Consider the following 7165-nt stretch of genomic DNA (forward strand, 5'->3'; position numbering starts at 1 on the left):
GGAATCAGAGAGGATCAGAGCAAAACAGTGTCTCTTCTGGATATGATACAAGGGATGCATTCACGAGCTCAGAACAGCTGTGGTTGGCTGCATAAGACCTGCAGAAGGTCAAGACAGTAACATTCTAGCACAGAGTAGAAAGAATGTGAGTGCTGATAGGTCAACTCCACTCTAGTGGATAGTCCCACACCTAGTAATATACTTAGAAGCACAAATTTGACATGGTGGGTTATTGGGGATGGAATAACAGTGATTTAGGGAGTGGGGTGGTAGAGTTTGATCTGGGAGGAATTGGGGGAAAGACTGTGTGTAAATGTTATTTAAATACATTGTATAAAATAACAACGAATTGCTCTCTCCTCCAGCCGAGCAAGATGCCCAAGGGAAAGAAGGCCAAGAAGGTGGTCCCAGCTCCCGTCGATGTCAAGAAACAGGAGGCCAAAATGTAGTCATTCCATTGTTTGAGAAAAGGCACAAGAATTTTGGCACTGGGCAGGACATCCAGCCCAAAAAGATCTTACCTGCCTCGTCAAATGGCCCCGCAGCAGCAAAGAGCCATCCTCTATAAGCAGCTCAAAGTACCTCCTGCCATTAACCAGTTCACCCAGGCCCTGGACAGGCAAACAGCGATTCAGCTGTTTAAGCTTGCCCACAAGTACGGGCCAGAGACAAGGCAGAAGAAGAGGTAAAGGCTGCTGGCCCATGCTGAGAGGGCTGCTGGCAAAGGGGACGTCCCAACTAAGAGACCACCTGTCTTCCGAGCAGTGGTCAATACAGTCACCACCATGGTAGAGAACAAGAAGTCTCAGCTGGTGGTGATTACCCATGATGTAGACCCCATTGAGCTGGTGGTTTTCCTGCCTTCCCTATGTCGAAAGATGGAGATGCCCTACTGTATCATCAAGGGAAAGGCCGGGCTGGGACGCCTGGTTCACAGGAAGACATGCACCGGGGTTAACTCAGAAGACTGGGTGCTCTGGCTAAGCTGGTGGAAACTATCAGGACCAACTATAATGACAGATATGACGAGATCCGCCTACACTGGAGAGGCAACATCCTGGGTCCTAAGTCTGTGGCTCACATTGCCAAGCTGGAAAAGGCAAAGACTAAAGGGCTTGCCATTAAACTGGGTTAAATGTACACTAAGTTTTCTGTACATGAATATAATTACAAAAATTTAAAAAGTAACAATGAATTAATAGAAATAATTTTAAAGAAGAGATGGTATGACTACAATGTCTATGAACTATATGATAATTGCATGACCTCCTTCAGTACCAGGTTGCATGCATATTCACAGACTGGCATTTTCTAGAACTTGTGACTGAGAAATTCAGTTCGTCAAAGATAAATCCTTGGGTATGCTCTGCTATGCTAGTCTTTCTAAGGGTTTAGGCAAAATGAGAGACTGGGAGCTTTGACAAATGTACTTTCAGATGAACTCATGACAGAATCTTGAGAAACAGCCATGGTGCCACCGCTAGAAATCCTACCTGGCTGCCTACCATCCACTCTGGCTATGGACATAACTGGAAGTTCAGTTACATGGTTGCATTCTCCAACACTCTCTGCCCAGTGAGAGCTACCTCTGAAATGGAGAGTCTATGCCTTTAGAGCTGTAGAAAAGTAGGAGGTGTGTGTAAAACAGGACTCAAATTTAAAAATGTGCAGATGGTTGAAGGAACACAGACACGGTAATTGGGACGTGAACCACCTACCCTCAAAATGTATTTCCTCAATTCAACAGTTACAAAAATTTTTTAAACAGCTCCCTCTAATTAAGATTCTTCTAGCACATTATCTTCTAAATATGGGGAGTTTGTCTAGTAAACAAGTCGTGCGGTCCACACTACCTTCGTATACTATATTGTGAATGAGTAGTAACACATCTGAGAGACACGAAGCCTAGAGTTCCTACTCAAATTAAATCACTTCCCAGCTCTATGCCTACTATTATCTGTGACTCTCTAATGACAACCCTGTGCCACCATGCTGGCATCACTGGCAGTTAATATTTCATTTCCTGTCCTGTTCCATAAAACCTGAATCCAAATTTGTCAAAGATTGGTACAAGTATAATATTCTCCAAAGTCACCTGAATCGAGTAGCTTGAAGCTATAATATGACGATGTCATATTAAGAAAAAGGAGTACAAGATTTTTAATCAAAGTTAGACACAATGAGAATATATAACTCCAGCACAAGAAACCTCAGAAAAAAAATGGTGAAGTCTTAGAAATTCAGGTCACACTGAGAAAGTTGAGGCATTACAGAGAAATGATTCTTGATGGGAACATCGATCCCTCATATATACTTCCAACTTGAAACACTTCAGACTTCCCATGACCACCAGAATTCACAAAAGCTAGCACAAATGAGAAGCCCTGGCACTTCTGCCTTGTTAGTGTCACAGTAAATCTGCATCTCCCTAGATTGTACTTCACCACAATAACTGAATTGCAGTATACACATCTACCCTGCAACATCCTTCCTCATGGTGAGGACCACGGTCCAGTCATTCTAAGCATTATCTAAGGCTCAGGATTATCTAATTCACCAAGAGCTTTCCTCTGCACCATTGAAAATCCTTAGCTTAGAGCAGGTGCTAAAAAATGCATTGAATTACAACATCATTTGTGCTTGTGTGTGTGTGTGTGTGTATGTGTTCGCGTGTGCATGTATGTATACATGTGTGTGTTTGATGGCCATAGAAGATCCTGAAGATAGGAACTGAGATATTAAATACTTGAAGTCATTTCAGCATACAAAGCTAAATCATTCATGCATTAGGGTTCTAATATACACCATATCAACTACATATTTAGTACAGAAATACAGATTTGTGTATCTGTAGGGAGTGATTTTATTCTTTTTTATAAAAAAGTTACAAATATGCATGTAGAATGGAAAGTGTCAGGCTATGTATAGGTGTGAATACGTATCACTCTCCTTTGTGCAATGGCACTACCCATAACAACAGAGATTTGTGCAAGTGAGAAGGTTGTATGAAGGGTAACACGTCAGTGTAGGTGGAGAATAGGTGTATCTAGTACACATATCTAGTGCACAGATCATGTGTGCCAAACTTCCCAGGCTAAGCAGCACTCTCTTGAATAGGCTAGAGTACACTGAGACACTCAGTTCATTTTCTCCTCCTAGTGGTAATGCATGACTAGTCTCCCAGGAAAAGCAGAATTTCAGGAAAAATTAGAAATCCAAATCATCATGAGAAATCTTTCAAGCTTTAAATCTTACTTATAGCTAACAGTAAATTAAGACACTAGTTCAATGAAAAAACAAAAACAAAAACAAAAACATGTCTCCCAGACATCAAGATAAAACCTCTAAGAGTTTGCCAATCAGAAACACGGAAGTGAAAGCAAATATCCACATGGCAGCCTCAATCATGGAACTCATCTCTCAGTGACACTTCTTACATATCCCTCTCTAAGCACAGTGATATCCAGAATACCACACCTGCTACCTGTCTCAAGTACCAAGACTTTGGCTGACACGTAGTTAAACGATGAAAAATACTTTTTGAAGAAACTATTGCAGTGGGACTTATCAATCTTATAGATGAAATCCAAAACCATATGACCAAGAGAAAAGAACACACTGACGTACACATATAGGCCAGCACACACAGATTCACAAACACAGAGAGAAAAAACGTAGGGAACTTTAGAATAATCTGTGACAAAAATAACTCTATCAAGACTGTAGAGATGCGCACGGAAGACTATGTATAGAAGTTTTCTTAAACTTGATGAAAGATAGTTGGTGCTAATTACATTTTTAATTTTGCACAATAAGTACTTCATAACAATTATGTTTTTACGTTTTGGAATAACAGACTTGTGGGAAAGCTGTAAATATCTTACCTTCACCCACGTTTCCCTTCTAACATTAGTTAATATCCTGCATTAATTTGGTTTATCAAAATAGAGAAACTGAAAATAATAAACTACTAACTAAACTCCAGGCTTTAGCTAGCTTTTCCTGTTTTCTCCATCAATGTCTCCCTCTGTTTCTTTAGCACATCTACAATCTTCCAGTGTATGCAGCTGTCTGATCTCACAGGATGCATCTTGTCTGTGACAGTTCCTTAGTCTTTCCTTGTTTGTCATAACTTCAATAGTATTGGTCGAATATCCCACAAATTCCTTTATTCTTGTGTTTTCCATATTTTCTCATGGATATATTGGAGCTATGGTCCTTTTAAAAAGAGGCAACTGAGGTAAAATGCCCTTTGATCATATTATATTAGAGACATTTGCCAACCACATGGTGACATCAGTGTGTGGCGATGTTCTTATGACTTGGTTAAGGTGATGCTCACTAGGAATCAGAACATAAATATACTGTTCTTCCTTGTTTATTCTACACTTTAAAAGTGAATTATTAACCCTGTCTTGTAACCATCCTGTCAGGAATGGAAATATTATATATAGATATTTGTACCTCTTCCTTTGGCTATCAGACCATCAAAACAATTGACCACAAGAAGTTGGAATCCTCCAGAAGTCTTAGAGTGAGTTAAGGACTGGTGACTCTGGTGTCAGGCAGAGGGTGAACTTTTCTCCCAGGAAGAGATTTCACATAGTTTTAACATTTCTGTCAGACCAAAGAGACTGCATCCTCCTGGGCAATGATGGCAGGACCTGCCTTGACCAGAACTACTGAGCTATGCATATGTGCCTCTTACCTTCTACTTACAGCTAAATTTCCATCAAGACCTTAATGTTAGAATGGGAGGAACTATACTTCTTTTGTCTATCTTCCCAATGTAATTACACTGAAAAAAAAATCACCTTTATCTGATTTTCACCATTAGCTGTGTCTTTAATTGATCTGTTAAGGGCAGTTAGCTGAGCCTGGCTTGTTCTTGTTGCCAAAACCCAGGCTTGACCCTAACGCTCTAACTCTATAACAATATCACTCACAAAAGAAAAGGATGGAGAGGTAAAACAATGGGGCAGAATTAAGCTGCACTGCCTATGGTAGGGAGCATCTATACAAATATACTCACATTTGAAAACGTTGTTTGTAACAGAAAAGAAAAAAGAAGAAATGACAAAAACAAGAAAATTGCATCCCAGAACCATTTTAGGCTTTGTTCTGACCCATTAAAGTCATGATGTTCTCCTATACTACTGATAACCACATCCTTTCACATTAAATAGATACAAATCCAAAACCATCTCTTCCTTATACCATTCAAAAAGTAATAAAACATGGATGCCAATATCTGACTTGATGGAAATGTTACAGCAGTTCTACTTAAAGCAAGACTTCTCCATAAGCATTTGACCACCTGCTATATTTAAGAGAGTGGACTGATACTGTGGGTGGGGAAAACTAATCTAAAATAAGCGTAACGTTTGGGAGCATCCCACCAAGGAAGTCACAATCTGACATAAATGCACTGGGCAGTTTGAAGAGAGGCTTCCACATAACAATAGCCCGAATTAATACTGGATATATTTTTATAAGAAATATTAATCCAGCATATGTGAATTTGGAAGAGGAAAAATTGAGTGCAATTGAGAGAAGCATGTTGTGGTTGTGCTGGCTATCTATAAACCTGAGGAATTTCTTCTTGCCTTTTTCAGAGTGGTATGGAATCTCAGGTTTGTAGTCATAATCAAACTAGGTTCTATAGAAGACAGTCATAAGAACAAAATAATCACTCTGGATATATCTGAAAACAGAACAGAGAAGGTGGAGTCTCAAATGCTTTAAAGAAATTATCATAAGATAAAGATTAAATGTTTCACTATGTCAATCTATTGCCCAAGAAACTCTGAACTAATTCATGGCTCAAAATATATCAATCTCATCCTCAGAGCTGTGTCAGCTTATATTACAATACCTTACTTCTCACCAGGCTCAACGTTGCCTAATTCATCAACTTCTACCAGAAATTTCCTTCCCCAGTATGCTAAGCCAGGATTTCCCTTATGTTATTTACACTCTAGTAAAAGGAGAAGAGGCTCTGTATCACATGAGTAAAATCACAGTTAAGTTCCGGACTAGCATTGGCTCTGGCTTTATTTGGAAATTTCGATTTTAGAAAGACTCTTTCCTTGTGATGGTTCCTGATACAGCAGGAATACAATCCTTAGCTTAGAAACTTCACTGGGAACTAGAACCCCAGGACATCTTATTGGGCTGACTGGTCAAAGGCCATATGTCAATCAATGTGGCTGTGGAAGCAATATGTTAAAACTAGAGATGAGAGTATGTTTACTTTAACTGCAGAGAGGAGAACAGCTACATTCAAAGCATCAGAGCCTTTGTCCTCCAGAGTAGGATAAATGTCCCGCTGTGATAGGAAAGCAGAATGAGTGGACAGGGACAACTATGTCTGTCTTATTCTGTGGAAGCCATATCCTAAGTGGAATCATTTTTCTGTTGATCATTGCTTTACCTCCTTTTGCAACTCACCTTTGTGTACTAGCCCAAACATTGCTTTCTCATGAAATCTGCCACGTAATATGACATTTTGAAAATATTTGCTGTCTCTTCTTTTAACACTTTCATTAATGGGAAGTCTTGGAATTGAGCTATGATCTCTTCAATCCATCTATTCACTAGTTACCCCTCTCTTTGGTATTTGTTCTCTATATTTATTTCATTCCATCATATAGTAAGCTAATTTATGCAAAAGGTATTCTTTGAGAAGATGGTAGACACTATAAAATTCTTGGCTTTATTTGACCCAAGCAAGTGTCATATGCAAAGGAATCCTTTGCAAAGGTTTTCTGAGATAGATGATCCTGTCTGGTTCAAATGTTCTTTCCTGTGAATCCTTTCCCCGCTGTTCTCAAATGACTGCTATAAATCCCTCCCCATATTTATGTATGCTCTAATGCTACTGAGGCGGTCAGGCTCCAGTCTCAGAGGATCTACTTGGTTCTCACAGTAAGCTCCATTCGCCTTTCTTTCTAGGTCTACATTGAGTTAAGACAGAAGAGTTAAAGTGATCCATCCCTGGTTTCCTACTAAGCAAGGCATGAGCAAGCAGTTCCCATATGTTCCCAATACTGTGGAGCTAATTTCCACCATGCCTTCCACCATGATGTGACAAACCACAATTAATTATAAGCCCAGATAGAATTCCTTTCTCATATGTATATACAAATTATATGTATATATAATT

This window comes from Rattus norvegicus, chromosome 5, assembly GCF_036323735.1.
Source record: "Rattus norvegicus strain BN/NHsdMcwi chromosome 5, GRCr8, whole genome shotgun sequence".
Lineage (NCBI taxonomy): Eukaryota > Metazoa > Chordata > Mammalia > Rodentia > Muridae > Rattus > Rattus norvegicus.